Source organism: Mustela nigripes, chromosome X, assembly GCF_022355385.1.
Source record: "Mustela nigripes isolate SB6536 chromosome X, MUSNIG.SB6536, whole genome shotgun sequence".
NCBI classification, from domain to species: domain Eukaryota; kingdom Metazoa; phylum Chordata; class Mammalia; order Carnivora; family Mustelidae; genus Mustela; species Mustela nigripes.
The window spans coordinates 67,932,706-67,949,563 of record NC_081575.1 but is presented as its reverse complement, the minus strand read 5'-3'; the positions used below and the strand labels follow the sequence as shown (position 1 = coordinate 67,949,563).

Genomic DNA, 16,858 nt, shown 5'->3' with positions numbered 1-16,858 from the left:
GGGTAACTGGTGGTGCCATTGACTAATATAGAAAATAGAGGAGGGGTTTTGGAGAAAAAGTGGTCCAAGTTCAGTTTGGGCTGTGTTGTATTGACGTAGAGCATCGAAGTAAAGACTTAGTAGATAGTTGGCTATGTACATGTCCTAAGCTCAGAAGAGAAGTCATTACTGTAAATACAGATATTTTCTCAGACCAGCAGTATGTTACAGTGGAAGTAGATGAGCTCAGATAGGGACTAGGGTATATTCCTTGAACTCCTGATGCTGTATGTAAAATATGGCTCTATGTTTTTCCAGGTAGAAAGGCCATAGTTGTATCAGATTACTAAAGTATGTAACCCAAAAAAGATCCACTGTTTAGTTTAGAGAGAATGTAGGAGGAGAATAGACTTGACAAACTCCAACATTAATTTAAGAGATCAAGTGGAGAGTACTGTGGAGTGGCCAGAATGAAACAGGGAAAAACCAAAGAGAGTAAGACCTGGACACCAAGAGAAGAGGAAGGTGGCCAACAGGTCAAGTGCTACATAGAAAACCAGAGAGAATGGTTGTTAGAAGAGTTGTTTCAGTGAGGCAGTTAGAATCAAAAGCCAGGTTGTGGGGGTGCCTGGGTGGCTCAGTCCATTAAGTGTCCAACTCTTGATTTCTGCTCAGGTCATGATCTCAGGGTCGTGGGATCGAGCTCTGCTTCAGGCTCCACACTCAGTGCCAGGTCTGCTTGTCCCTCTCCCTCTGCTCCTCCCCCTGCTCATACTCTCTCCTCTCTCAAAGAAAGGAAGAAAGAAAGAAAATCTTAAAAAACCAGACTACAGAGGATACAAATGAATGGGAAGTGAGGAAGTAGAAACTGAAATTTGCCTGTGAAGGGAAGCAGGAAAACTGTACTCAATATGTGGAAAGGGATGAAGACATTGGGACAAGGTACCTTTGTATAGGTGAAAGAAAAGAAAATTAAAGATAGGAGGAGAGGTCCTTCTGGAAGGTGGGAAGATAGACACCGAGAAAGTTTCTGCTGGGTAGCCTGTTATTTTCTCTCCAAAGTAGGAAATAGGGTCTTCTGCTGACAGTGGGTGAGGTGGTGGGAGAAGGAATGAAGAGAAATGTTGATAAGGGTTTGAATTATCTGTTGTAGGAAATTTGAAAAATAGCTGACTAGAGACATTTCAGAACTGTTGAGAAGCCTTTGAGGGTCCAGCTCATGTTGGAGACTATTCATTTTTATAGCAGCATCAATTGGCACAGTTGTGTAATTGTCAGGGAACTAAGAAGGCAGATGATAGAATTGATTCAGGATTGGGATCTTATTTTCTAGGTGTGTTGGAAAGATTGGGAATTGAAGGTGTCAGCAAGGTGGGGGAAAGGTTGAAGTTGGAGCTTCTCAGATTTTGTCACCAAAGGACCCTTTTATAGCAGAGGATTGTGATTATATAGTCTCTGGTTTGGGGGAATATCCCAAAACGGCTCTGCAAAGGCTTGAAATTTCTTTGCAATTTGTGGTTTTTGTTTGTTTCTTTCTTTCTTTTTAATAATTTCTATACCCAGTGTGGGCTCAAACTTAACAAGCCAGAGATCAAGAGTCATGGTTTTTGTTTTTTTTAAGATTGTATTTATTTGTTGGGAAGAGAGTGGAAGCACATAAGCAGGGGGAGTGGTAGGGAGGGAGGAGAAGCAGACTCCCTGCCGAGCAAGGACCCTGATGCGGGACTCAGTCCCAGGGCTCTGGGATCATGACTTGAGCTGAAGGCAGACGCTTAACCGACTAAGCCACCCAGGCGCCCTGGAAATTCACGTTTTATCTTTTTTTTTTTTTAAGATTTTATTTATTTATTTGACAGATCGAGATTACAAGTAGGCAGAGAAGTAGGCAGAAAGGAAGGGAAGCAGGCCTCCTGCTGAGCAGAGAGCCCGATGTGGGACTCGATCTCAGGACCCTGAGATCATGACCTGAGCTGAAGGCAGCGGCTTAACCCACTGAGCCACCCAGGCGCCCCTCATGTTTTATCTTTAAAAGTTCATCTGAATTTGCATTTAACTTATCTGTACTTTTACACACTTCACATTTCTTACAAATTATTTTATTTTCATTTTTTAAAAAGATTCATTTATTTGAGAGAAAGCATGAGCTAGGGGAGAGGCAGAAGGAAAGGCACAGCAGACTCCCCACTAAGCAGGGAGCCTGATATGGGGCTCAATCCCAGGACCCTGAGATCGTAACCTGAGCCAAAATCAAGAATCAGATGCTTAATTGACTGAGCCACCCAGGTGCCCCCAAATTATTTTATATCATCCCCCCAACCTCCATCTTCAAATACAATTGCTAATGGAGGGAGATGTACCACACTGTGTATACATTACCTTACTTTTTAAAGCATGGGGGCTTATGAGGGCCAAAACTAAAGCCAAGAGAGGCTTAATAGATTGGGAAATAGAAATTAATGGGCTTACAGGCTTTTACATTTTCTTGAGGTCAGAGGGAGTGAAAAAACAGAACAGATACAAGGTTGTGATTAAAAAGTAGGATACCGGGGGGCGTTTGGGTGGCCCAGTGGGATAAGCCTCTGCCTTTGGCTCAGGTCATGATCTCAGGGTCCTGGGATTGAGCGCCCCCACCCAATGGGGCTCTCTGCTCAACAGGGGGCCTGCTTCCTCCTCTTTTTCTGCCTGCCTCTCTACTTGTGATCTCTGTCAAATAAAGTCTTTAAAAAAAAAGGTAGGATACTGGAATTGAAACTTTCAGAAGTGAATGTGTTTTCAGTTAAAGACAACATTCTGGATACAGCCTTGGATATGTGTGCTAGAGTGGAGCTGCAAACCATGGGCCTGAAATTAGCAAGGATTTTGGATGGGTAGTGCAGGTGAACAGTAGAGTAATCCACCATGATGGGGAGGGATTTGGAGCCAAGAAGGAGACTCTGCCAGGTGTGTAGGTCCTTGGTGAATGTGAGTAGATTCATGATGGTGAGTAGAGATGAAGAGCAGCCATCTCAAACTCAGACAGCTTGCGGTAGGCGAGGCAAGTAATGTAAATGAGGTGGGCCAGGTGTGGATTGTAGTAAATGAGAAGAGTATACATTCCATCTAAAGAGTCCTATGTTTCATTTGTTCATTGTCCTAAGGAAATGAGCATAGTGTTACTGGGTAGTCTTAATTTTTCAAGAGAAGCAGAAAATGTAGATATTTGTGTGTGACATTTCCCAATTTTTACGTATTTGCAAATATACTGAAATTTAAAAAAAAAAAATTCTGTGAGCCAGTCAAAAACCTCTATCTGCAGGCCAAGTCTACTTCCCAGGGCAGCTGGTTTTCAACCTCTGGTACAGTAGAGAACAAGTCTCAAAATAGGAGGGATTTTTTTTTCCATGGGAGAGTAAATAACTTGATAGCAGCAGTGGACAGCCTAGAAGGCTGACTTTTCCCTCTAAACAAGTTGATAAGAGTGTAAGAAACTTCTGACTAGGGCTGTTAAGGGTTTGTAGTGTGCTGTGACACAAAATGTGACATCTTTTGTACTAAAAGGACATCAATCATGGAGTTGAAAGTCACATATGAGATGTTTCCTACATTCACAAAATACTACTTTTGTTTAAAATTTTGTTGATTTTGTTGATTTGAACATGCTTCTGTTTTTAGGTAATAATAATGGGGTCCACATAGGGTCTATGCCCTACCAAAGTTAGTAGAACAGTGTATCTAATTAGCATTGATTCTTGCCATTCTGATCCTCCACACATAGTATCACACTACATATAAACATATTTCTGTAGCATTTTCTTTTTTTAAAAAAAATATTTTATTTGACAGATAAAGATCACCAGTAGGCAGAGAGGCAGGCAGAGAGAGGGGGGAAAGCATGCTCCCTCCTGAGCAGAGAGCCCGATGCAGGACTCAATCCCAGGACCCTGGGATCATGACCTGAGCCGAAGGCAGAGGCTTTAACCCACTGAGCCACCCAGGCGCCCCTGTAGCATTTTCTATAACTCTATCAACTTACCTTGCATTATTTTGTGTGTGTGTGTGTGTGTGTGTGCGCGCGTGCACGCGCGCATGCGAACACTGAGGCTGGGCTCTTCAGGCAGTGAGTACCACTCCAAATACAAGTGCACCCGGAAGGGGGCAGGACATGTCAGAGAACTGCCTTGTACTCAAGTGGTGGTGTTGGGCTGCACACTCCGAATAGAGTTCAAGCACTTGTGCCTTTCAGCTCCCCAATAGGTACTGAATCTATCTCAGAGCCTCTCTTTATGCTCAAGCATTTGAAAAGAGCATTAATAATCAGGGAAACCTGAAACTTGGGATTGGAGCTATTTGCAGTAGTCTCAGAAGGCACATAACATTTCAAGTCTATGAAAGGAGGGAGGCATGTAGATCAAGAAATCCCTTCTGAAAAATACAACCCAAACTTTTTGTCAGTCTTCACAGAACCGTTAAGGCATAAGTTGTTGGTAAAGATAGGTTAGTACTGAATGTTTGGTTAAATTTGAAGTGAACTGCATCATCTGTACCAGTAGGTGATACCAAGCTATTCATAATATTTCTTTCCCCAAAGAATTGCCTAGCAAGTTCCTCCTCTAGTGCTTTTGTTTGTTTTCCTTTGAAAACTTTGTTTTATTAATTATTTTTATTACAGGCCTGAATCGTCAGGCTTACACACTTCACAGCACTCACCATAGCACATACCCAAAGTCCATGACCCAGCCACCCTCCTCCTACCCCCATCCCCCCAGCAACCTCTAGTGCTCTTTAAACCAAAAATCAGCTCTGATAAGCCATCTTCAAGGTAGGCCTAGGATAGGTAGATCATGTGTCATTAAACCTGAGAGCCTGAACTTACACAGTGCTCAGTGGGACCCTACAATCTATATAAAGATACAGAATAACTTTATAAAAAGTAAAAAAAACAAAAAACAAAAACCCCAAAAAAACTACTGGGAGGGTTTTTTTTTTTCCCCACTTTCATTTGAGTAACTCCCAACCCTGTGTGAGCTCTGATAGTTGTTCTGCTTATAGGGCCCCTCATGGAATCTCATTCTAAACATGTGCAGTGGGCGCCTGGGTGGCTCAGTGGGTTGGGCCGCTGCCTTCGGCTCAGGTCATGATCTCAGGGTCTTGGGATCGAGTACCGCATCGGGCTCTTTGCTCAGCAGGGAGCCTGCTTCCCTTCCTCTCTCTCTGCCTGCCTCTCGGCCTGCTTGTGATCTCTCTCTCTCTCTCTCTCTCTCTCTGTCAAATAAATAAATAAATAAATCTTTAAAAAAAAAAAAAAAAGTGCAGTTTAGTGTTTAGCCAAAGACTCAAGGGAGCCTGTCTGCAGATCTAATTTATTAAGTGGAGTAGAGTTGACATACAGTGTTACATTAGTTTCAGATGTACAATAGGATTCAAACAGTTCTGTACATTTCTCAGTGCTCTCATCAAGATAAGTGTATTCTTTAATCCTCATCACCTATTTCACCCAACACCAAACCCACCTCTCCTCCGGCAACCACCAGTTTACTCTCTGTATTTAAGAGTCAGTCTTTTTGTCCATCTCTTTTTTGTTCTTTTGTTTTGTTTCTTAAATTCTACATGTAAGTGAAATCATTTGGTATTTGTCTTTTCTCTGACTGGCTTGTTTCCCTTAGCTTTATACTCTAGCTCCATCCATGTCAGGGCAAATGGCAAGATTTCATTCTTTTTTATGGCCAAGTGGTATTCCGTGCGCGCGAGAGACTGTGTGTGTGTCTGTGTGTCTGTGTGTGTGTGTATGTGATGCACACGTCTTTTTTTATACATTCATCTGTGGATGGACACTTGGGCTGCTTCCATATCTTGACTGTTCTGAATAATGCTGCAATAAACATAGGGCTGCGTATATCTTTTCAAATTCATGTTTTCATTTTCTTTGGGTCAATAGATACATGAAAAGACATTAGTAATCATCGGGGAAATGCAAATCAGAACCACAATGAAACATTGCCCTACACTTTCAGAATAGCTAAAGAGCATTAGATACAAGTGTTGGTGAGGATGTGGAGGAAAAGGAACCTTTGTGTACTCCTGGTGGGAATGCAAATTGGTGTAGACATTGTGGAGACATTATGGAGCTTCCTCAACAAATAAAAATAGAAATACCATATGATCCAATAATTCCACTATGGGTATGTACCCAGAGAAAATAAGAAACTTCATTTTTCTGTATTTATCAGTCTTTTCCTTTATGATTTGTCTTTGGTATAATTGTTTAAAAGAGCTCTCCTAGGGGCACCTGGGTGGCTGGGTGGCTCAGGTCATGATCTCAGGGTCCTGGGATCGAGTCCCGCATCGGGCTCTCTGCTCACCAGGGAGCCTGCTTCCCTCTTTCTCTCTCTCTGCCTGCCTCTCTGTCTACTTGTCATTTCTCTCTGTCAACTAAATAAAATCTTTAAAAAAAAAAAAAAAAGAGCTCTCCTACCCCTAAGATATCCAAGTATGTTCTCTTCTAATGCCTATCATATTTTAAATATTTGAATGTTTATCGATTTTTAAAACTAGATCCTATGGTATAAGATAAATATCTAACTTATTTTCTCTTCCAAATGATTAGCCAAAGTGTCCCAAGTTCTATTTATGAAATAGTCTTGTCCTTTCTTACTAAATGAAATGATACCTTTATCATGTACTAAAGTCGTATATATTCCTGAATCTATTTGGGGGTTTTCTGTTCTCTTTTATTTATCTATTTGTCTACTCTGCACTATTTTCACCTGATAGTGTCACTGTGCTTATCACTCAGACTTTATAATTTTAAATTCCTTGGCTTTCTTTGCTCAATTATTAAATAAACTGAGATCATTTTTGTTAGATTCTAACTTGTTCCCAAATAAATAGTATTGAAATCTTACTTAATGTATGGATTAATTTAGAGAGAGGATATATCTTTATAATATTACATTTCTTCCTCTAGAAGCTTTTTCATTTATTCACATTTTCTTTTACTCAATAAAGGCTACTAGTCTTCTTTGGATAATTTCTAGGTATCTTTAGTCTATTCCTATACATAGATTTTATAGTTTTCGTTGCTTTTGAGCATCTGTCTTTTTGTTACTAAGTTCATTCCTAGGCAGTTTTAAAGTTTTGCTGCTATTATACATGTGCTCTTTTCTTCCCTAACTGGCTATTAAATCTCAGGTTTCCAATCTGTTTGCATATGAGTAGGTTATTCAGTATTATTTGTAGGTAAATATAATGCTTAAGCTATTTCCATATATTCATTTCTAAGTCAGTCTTCTGAGACTATCCTGTAAGTTTGGCCAGTATTACACAATAAAGGTCTTTTTAAAAAATCTTTTAGTGATCTTCCTTAGACTGGGGCCAAGATACACATATTCCCATGTGAAGTTTCAGTCTCTCACATCTTTGAAGAGAATAAAATCTCTCTTAATCCGGCTTCAGCCTCTTGCTGCTATTCTTGCTCTTTCTCTTCTTCACAGCCAGACTTTTTTTTTTTTAATTCTGGTAAAATGTACACAGCATAAGCATTTTCCTTTTTAACTGTTCTTAAGTGTATAATTCAGTGGCATTAAGTACATTGAAAATGTTGTGCAGGTGTTACTGCCATCCATTTCCAGAACTTCCTCCTCATCCCATAACAGAAACTCTACATCCATTAAACAATAAACACATTCTCCCATTCCCACCAGCCCTTGGCAACTTTGCCCCTTCTAGGCATCTCATGTAAGTGGAATCCGAGTATATGGAATATTTGTCCTTTTGTGTCAGGCTTATTTCATCTAGCATAATGTTCTCAAGGTTCATCCATGTTGTAGCATGATCCGAATTCCTTTTTTTTTTTTTTTTTTTTTTTTTTTTTCGTCCTTTTTTTTTCTTTTTTTTACTTCTTTTTTTTTTTTTTTTTTTTTTTAAATGAGGAACATCTCTCCTGTTTTTAACCTGCAATTTGTGCCTCATTCAGTCTTTGGCTTCTTCCTTGTCCAGTACAACAAGTGAATAGGATCACATAATTGCCAGATATGGTTGGCTCTTTTCAGTCATTACCTTGGCTTCACCCCAGTATTTGACATCACTGACCATTTCCTTCCTTGAAACTATATTATGATTGGCTTTGTAACTTTTAGCTCTTCCATTCCTCCTACTTGGTAGATCATGCCTTCTCAGTCTCCTTTGCTGAATGTCCTTTTGCCTGTTCCTCTAACTTCAGCAGCTACCTCTTTCCTGATAACTCAGTTTTATTCTGAGCCATGATCAATATCCCCATCCACCTGCTGAACATTTCCTCTCGGATATCCCGGTGGAACTTCAGACATACTTCTCACACTGAGTATTCTTCTGTCCTTATCCATCCCAGCTTTCCCCCTCCCTCCTTTACTCAATTCAGTCCTTCACTATTTGCAGTCTGGGTTTAATGGGGGCACTGGTGTTACCCAGTAGCTATACCTAGAAACCTCAAAGTTTCTTTTCCTTCTTTCCCTTGAATAAATCTCTGACCCCTGGTAAATCACTAAAGCCCTTATTATATTTTGTATGGATTTTTACAGTAAATAGTCATCTGGCTAATGTTCCAGCCTCTAGACTTACTAACCTATCATTCACATTCCTGTCAGACCTCTTTTATAAAAAATTTTTAAAAATTCGGAGCACCTGGGTGCCTCAGTGGGTTAAAGCCTCTGCCTTCAGCTCAGGTCATGATCCCAGGGTCCTGGGATCGAGCCCCGCATCAGGCTCTCTGCTCTGCAGGGAACCTGCTTCCTCCTCTCTTTGCCTGCCTCTCTGCTTACTTGTGATTTCTCTCTATCAAATAAATAAATAAAATCTTTAAAAAAATTTTTTAAAATTCATATTTCTTATAAAAAGGTCAAGCAATATGGAAATATGTAAAATTAAAAATTAAAGTTTCTGCCTGTCTTCTGTCCCCATCTCCCATAGTTTCTTTCACCACAGATAATATGTTTCCTTGCCATGCTTGTTTCTGTACTAGTATAAAGCATTTAATAATGACATGTGGTTTTTTAAAATTTATTTTTTTCAAGAGTTGCCATTTTCGGGGGCACCTCAGTGGTTCAGTAGGTTAAAGCCTCTGCCTTCAGCTCAGGTCATAATCCCAGGGTCCTGGGATTGAGCCCCGCATCGGGCTCTCTGCTCAGCCAGGAGTCTGCTTCCCCCTTTCTCTCTCTCTCTGCCCACTTGTGATCTTTCTGTCAAATAAATAAATAAAATCTTTAAAAAAAAAGAATTGCCATTTTAAGAGATAATATTCTGTAAGTTGCTCTTTGCTCGTGACTATATCATGATTGTTTTTGAAATAATTTTAGACTCAAGAAATTACAAAAATAGTACAGAGTCCAGCTTTCTCTTGTAGTGACGTCTTACATAGCTATAGTTCACTATCAAAACCAGGGTAATTGATTTGGTATATTACCATTAACTAGATTACAGACTTTATTCAGTTTGCACTTTTTAAGGAAATCTATATTCATTTGTGTGTGTGTGTCTACAATTTTATGCAGTTTATGCCATTGTGTAGCCCCCACTGCAGTCAGTTTTGAGAACTGTTCTGTCACCACAGAACTCTCTGATGCTACTTCTCTGTATCCGCATCCCCCGACATGCGTCTACCACTGTCTTGTCCCTTGGCAACCACTTATGTGTTTTTCATCTTTGTAGTTTTGACATTTGAGCTTTTTTTTTTGTTTTTTGTTTCTGCTTATTTTTAATTTTATTTACATTCAGTTAACATACAGTGTATTATTGGTTTCAGTAATTCATCATCTTATATAAGACCCAGTGCTCATTACATCACATGCCTTCCTTAATGCCCATCACCCAGTTACCCCGTCCCCCCACTCCAGCAACCCTTGGTTTGTTTCCATGGTTAAGAGTCTGTTTTGGTTTGTCTCCCTCTCTGGTTCTGTCTTGTTTTTTTTTTTTCTTTCCCTTCTTCAGTGCTCCTTTGTTTTGTTTCTTAAATTTGACATATGAAAGAAATATGGTATCTGTCTTTCTCTGACTTCTTTCACTTAGCATAATACCCTCTAGCTCCATCCATGTTGTTGCAAATGGCAAGATTTCATTTTCTTTGATGGCTGAGTAGTATTCCATTGTATATATATATACCACATCTTTATCCATTCATCTGTTGATGGACATCTGGGCTCTTTCCATAGTTTGGCTATTGTGGACATTGCTGCTATGAACATTGGGGTGTAGATGTCCGTTCGGATTGCTACATTTGTATCTTAGAGGTAAATACCTAGTAGTGCATTGCTGGGTGATAGGGTAGCGCTATTTTTAACTTTTTGAGGAACCTCCATGCTGTTTTCCAGAGTGACTGCACCAACTTGCGTTCCCAACAGCAGTGTAAGAGGGTTCCCCTCTCTCCACCCTCTCTGCAACATCTGTCATTTCCTGACTTGTTGACTTTAGCCGTTCTGAGCTGTGTGAGGTGGCATCTCACTGTGGTTTTGATTTCTGTTTCCCTGATGCCGATATATGAACAGATGCTCAGCACCACTCGGCAATATATTTTTGACATTGATTTTTTTCACTAAGCATAATTGTCCTGAGATCTGTTCAAATTGTTGTATGTATCAGTACTTCATTTTTTCTAATTGTTAGTAGCATTCCATTGTGCCCGAGTCTGTTCAACCATTCACTCAGTGAAGGACTGTCAGGTTTCCAGTACTTTGTATTGTAAATAAAGCTGCTGTGAACATTTGTGTACAGGATTTTGTATGAGTATAAATTCATTTGCCCGGGATAAATGTCCAAGAAGATGATGGTATATATATGTTTTGTAAGAAGCTGCCAAACTCTTCTCCTGTGTGTCTGTACCATTTTATATTCCTACAAGCAATAGATGAATGATCTAGTTTGTCTTTAGTATTTAGTATTATCATTGTTGTTGTTTTCTTCATTTGAGTCATTCTTTAATCTCATTGTGGCTTTATTTTGCATTTCCCTAATGGCTGTTGATGTTAAACATCTTTTCTTATGTTTATGTGCCATCCATGTATTTTCTATGTTGAGGTGTCTGTGCATTTCTTTGCTCCAGTTTTAATTGTGCTGCTTTCTTTTTGTGTGTGCATTAATGAGTTTTGAGGGTTCTTTATTTTAGGTACTTGTTCTTTATTATATGTATGATTTTTAAAAATTATGAAACCAAAACTTATTGAAGTATAGTTGACATATGTCATGTTGGTTTCAGGTGTATAACATAGGGACTCAGCAGTTCCATACATTATGCTTTGCTCACCACATAAGTGTAGTTACCACCTCTCATCATAGAACATTATTACAATATTATTATGTTCCCAGTGCTATACTTCTTATCCCCATGACTGACTTATTTTATAACTGAGTGTTGGCAAGGATGTGGAGAAAAAAGAACCCTCATGCAGTATTACTGCGAATGTAAATTGGTGTAACCACTGTGGAAAACAGTAAGGAGGTTACTCAAAAAGTTAAAAATAGAAATACCATACAATCCAGTAATCCCACTGCCTTTTTTTATCCAAAGAAAATGAAAACACTAATTTGAAAAGATATATGGACCCCTAGGTTTCTTGTAGCATTATTTACAGTAGCCAAGAAATGGAAGAGGTGGAATAGATCAGGTAGATGTATGATTTACAAAGATTTTTCTCCCAGTCTTTGTCTTCTTAGTCTTTTGACTGTATCTTTGGAAGAACAGAAATGTTTAATTTTGATAAAGTCCAATTTATAATTTTTTTTCTTTTGTGGAGTACACTTCTGGTATATCTCCAGGAAGTCTGCTTAACCCCAGGTCACAAAGGTTTTTTTTCCTCTTAATATTTTCTTTTAAAAGCTTACAGTTTTAGAATTTCACAATTAAATCCATAATCCACTTTGAATTAATTTTTGTGTATGGTATGAGATTTTGGTTGAGGTTCATTTTGTTTTGCCTGTGGATGTCCAGTAGTTCCATTTCATTTGTTGGGAAGGCTATCCTTTCTCCATTGAATTGCTTTGAGCACCTTTGTCAAGAATCAGTTGAGTGTATGCATCTATTTCCAGGTCTATTTTGTTCCACTGATCTACGTATCTATCCCTGTGTACAGTACAACGATTGTTGTAGCTATGTATAATAACTCTTGTCATCAAGTAGAGTGATTCCTCTCATTTAAATCTTTTTATAAATGGTTTTCTTATTCTTTTGCCTTTTTAAAAAAAAATTTTATTTGACAGAGATCACAGGCAGGCAGAGAGAGAGCGGAAGGGAAGCAGGCTCCCTGCTGAGCAGAGAGCCGGATGCAGGGCTTGATCCCAGGACCCTGAGACGATGACCTGAGCCGAGGGCAGAGGCTTAACCCACTGAGCTACCCAAGCACCCCCCCCTTTTTAAAAGATTCTTTTGCCTTTACACATAAATTTTACTATTTTTTTAAGATTTTATTTATTTGACAGAGTGATAGAGAGCACAAGTAGGCAGAGGGAGAAAGGGAAGCAGTCTCTCCGCTGAGCAGGAAGCCTTACATGGGGCTCAATCCCAGGACCCTGGGGTCACGACCCCAGATGATGGCAGATGCTTAACCGACTGAGCCACCCAGGAGCCTCTGCACATAAATTTTAGAAGAGTATTTATATCTACAGGAAAGTCTTGCCGGGATTTTGATAAGAATTGAGGTAAATGTATAGATCAGTTTGGGGGAAAATTGGCATGATTATTGATTCCGTCGTCTTGGTATGTATTGCTCTCTCATTCTTTTTAATGTATTCCATAGCATAGATATATGTATCTTAATTTACTTAAGTATCCCCCTATTAGGTATTTAAAGTATTTCTATAATGCTGGCTCTTGAATAGCTTTTCACTATTTTTATATTTCATTGATATCATTGTGCATTTATAGGAGTATTTTTGTAGGAAATTTTCATCTGTGTTCTGGCACAGTGGGTTGAGCCGCTGCCTTCGGCTCGGGTCATGGTCTCGGGGTCCTGGGATCGAGTCCTGCATTGGGCTCTCTGCTCAGCGGGGAGCCTGCTTCCCTCTCTCTCTCTGCCTGCCTCTCCGTCTACTTATGATTTCTCTCTGTCAAATAAATAAATAAAATCTTTAAAAAAAAATTGTGTTCTAGGGACACCTGGGCGTCTCAGTGGGTTAAAGCTTCTGCCTTTGGCTCAGGTCATGATCTCAGGGTCCTGGGATCGAGCCCCACATCAGACTCTCTGCTCAGCAGGGAGCCTGCTTCCCCCTCTTTCTCTTTGCCTACTTGTGATCTCTCTCTCTCTGTCAAATTAGTAAAATCTTCAAAAAAATCATTTTAAAAAAAAGTACTTCAAAACTGCTTTGCAGGGGCGCCTGGGTGGCTCAGTGGGTTAAGCCGCTGCCTTCGGCTTAGGTTATTATCTCAGGGTCCTGGGATCGAGTCCCGCATCGGGCTCTCTGCTCAGCAGGGAGTCTGCTTCCCTCTCTCTCTCTCTCTGCCTGCCTCTCTGTCTACTTGTGATCTCTCTCTGTCAAATAAATAAATAAAATATTTTTTAAAAAACTGCTTTGCATAGAGTAAAGTAAAAGAGTTAAATAGCCAAACCATCTGTAACGCTTGAGGGCACACACTGTTAAAAATGGAGGACACAGGGGTGCCTGGATGGCTCAGTGGGTTGAGCCTCTGCCTTCAGCTGAAGTCATGATCTCAGGGTCCTGGGATCGGGCCCCACATCAGGCTCTCTGCTCATCAGGAAACCTGCTCCCTGCCCCCACCCGCCTGCCTCTCTGCCTACTTGTGTTCTCTCTCTGTCAAATAAATAAAATCTTCTTTAAAATGGAGGACATAAGGGTGCCTGGGTGGCTCAGTGGGTTAAGCTTCTGCCTTGGCTCAGGTCATGGTCCCAGGGTCCTGGGATCGAGCCCCACATTGGGCTCTCTACTCAGCAAGGAGCCTGCTTCCCCCTCCCCCTCTGCCTGCTTCTCGGCCTACTTGTGATATCTCTCTCTCTCTCTCTGTCAAATAAATAAAAGCTTTAAAAAAAGGGAGGACACAAACAGCTAGTAATCCAAACACATGAACAGGTAGTATCAGCTTTTGTAAATAGTGTAGTTTTGTAAATAGTGTAGTTTTTTTTTAAGTGTTTTTTCTTAAGATTTTTTATGTGTTTATTTGAGAGAGAGAGGAAGTTGAGAGAGAGCATGAGAGGAGAGAGGGTCAGAGGGAGAGGCAGATTCCCTGCTGAGCAGGGAGCGGGATCTGGGACTCAATCCTGGGATCCCAGCTTCAAGACCTGAGCCGAAGGCAGTTGCTTAACCAACTGAGTCACCCAGGCGCCCCAAGTGTGTTTTTTAAAATATATTCTGGGGTTGTTATTAGCAGGTGTTTCTCTAGAGTTGCATGTTGCAAAAAAAATGGGGAAGGAAGAGGTCCCGTCTTCAAAATGGTTAGGATAGAAAATTGTGCAGATGTAGAAAACACTTTTCCCTGTCTTTTTTTTTTTTTTAAGATTTTATTTATTTATTTTGACAGCGAGAGATCACAAGCTGGCAGAGAGGCAGGCGTGGGTGGGGGTGGGGGAGCAGGCTCCCCGCTGAGCAGAGAGCCTGACGCGGGGCTCGATCCCAACACCCTGAGATCATGACCTGAGCTGAAGGCAGAGGCCCAACCCACTGAGCCACCCAGGTGCCCCTTCCCTGTGTTTTAAATGAGAGCAGTGAGATGTTAAAGGGTTAGTTTAGGTTTAGGTTTCAAAACCAATTCAAGTAAGGTCTAAATTCTTCAATTATAGGCTGGAATTATAGCCACATGGCAAGTACCTGTAAGTAGAAGAGTCACTGTACCCAAAGAAGCTGATGTTGTATTGGCTTGATGAGGGAGGCCTGTAGACTGTGTGCCACGTGTTTGCCCTAGTATCACACGTTACTCTCAACATGAAGAAGCTTTCTGATAACGTCTGCAGTCTTGTCTCCTATCAGTATTTTGAGGACCAGCCTACTGGTGGCCCTAGGAGATTAGAACTCTGGAAACTTGAGCTGCAGTCTTCTTATCACTCAAACTGTTCTTGATGGTGAGCCGGCTCTGGCTGTCTTTATATGTGTCCTGAATATCTTGATGGTTGACTTTGTTTTCTTTCTGGTTTGTGTTTTCTTTCTGGTTTGTTTGTGTTTGGCATGGTCAACTTGTGTGAGGATACCATTTTTATTGCCTCTTTGAAAGAACAGAAATCCTATCTGAGGTTTTAACTGAAAGAGACTTTGTTGTTCATACAATAGCTTGTAATAACCAGATTAAGTCTGGCATGAAAGTGGCACATATATACATAGTATGTTTTTTATTCTGTGCATCCTAATAAATAGTAGGTCTAATTCAGGGATCACCTCCTCTGTGAAGCCTTTCCTAAATCCTTTTTCCCTCTCACTTCCCAGAATTGGCCACTTCTTCCTCTGTGCCTCTACTGTACACTGTATGAATTTTTCCCCTTCATTATATTGCCCTATTTGTTTATAGTCTGTCTCACTGGACGAGACCATAAGCTTCTTGAGGACGTAGTCTATATCATATCGTTCTCCTTTCTGCCTGGCACATAGAAGGTACTCAAAAATGTTTTAAGAATGAACGCATGCGGGGGTGGGGGCGCCTGGGTGGCTCAGTGGGTTAAGCCTCTGCCTTCAGCTCAGGTCAATGTCCCAGGGTCCTGGGATCAAGCCCCGAATCTAGCTCTCTGCTCCACGGGGAGTCTGCTTCCTCCTCTCTCTCTGCCTGCTTCTCTGCCTACTTGTGGTCTCTGTCTGTCAAATAAATAAATAAAATCTTTAAAAACAAAAAAGAATGAATGCATGGGTGAGGGGTGCCTGGGTGGCTCAGTGGGTTGGGCCTCTGCCTTTGGCTCAGGTCATGATCCCAGGGTATTGGGATTGAGCCCTGCTTTGGGCTCTCTGCTCAGCGGGGAGTCTGCTTCCCCTCTCTCTCTCTCTGCCTGCCTCTCTGCCTACTTGTGATTTTTGTCTGTCAAATAAATAAAATCTTTTTTAAAAAAAAAAAAGAATGAATGCATGGGTGAATGACCAGGATATTAAAGAACATTAAAGTCAGGGATTAAAAACTCAAATGCCTTCAGGGTCCAGGCAAAAATAAGTTAAGCAGACCTGGTAGGGAGGACGATAGCCTGCAAAACACATGCCTTATCTAAAAGGGGCAGCTGCTCTTCAGCTCCAGCCCATCGGTGCTTTGTGGGAATGATGACTCTGTTACCACATCTTTTTTAAGAGAAGCCAGATATTTGGGTTTTTATATGAAATTTTTCAGTTAACTAAATATTGTCAACTAATGAAGATTTTCCTGAATTTTTTTTATTGAGGTATAATTTATACACAAAAAAGTATATATGTTATGGGTATACTGCTCAGTCTGACTTCACAGACTGCAGTGATTTTTTTTATGTGGGCCAGACAAAACTGGATTGACTTGCCAGGCACCCGTCTGCAGCTATGACAAAGACCATATCGGGAACAGTATTGGCTAGTTAAGAATCACTTGATAGGGGTGCCTGGCTGGCTCAGTGGGTTAAAGCCTCTGCCTTCAGGTCAGGTCATGATCCCGGGGTCCTGGGTTCGAGCCCCGCATTGGGCTCTCTGCTTGGCAGGGAGCTTGCTTCCCACCCCCACCCCCGCCTGCCTCTCTGCCTACTTGTGATCTCTGTCTGTCGAATAAATAAATAAAATCTTTAAAAAACAAAAAGAATCACTTGATAGGTAAAAGTGTCTCAGAGCGGTGTGTAGAATTGATTTGGATTATGATTCAAAGAAAGCAGATGTAAAGGAAACTTTATGAAACAATTGGTGAATTTAAATGTTGACTGGCTATTTAATAGTATTACACAATTATTGTTAATTCTTTCATATGTAATATAGCTGGTCTGGTGTGAATATACATACA

General features: G+C 40.6%; 1 protein-coding gene across 7 annotated transcripts in view; it reads left to right on the top strand.

Moving 5' to 3' along the window:
• TAF1 (TATA-box binding protein associated factor 1) overlaps positions 1-16,858 on the top strand; it is a 75,190-nt gene that overhangs the window by 40,850 nt on the left and 17,482 nt on the right. The gene's annotated exons all lie outside the window — the stretch shown is intronic.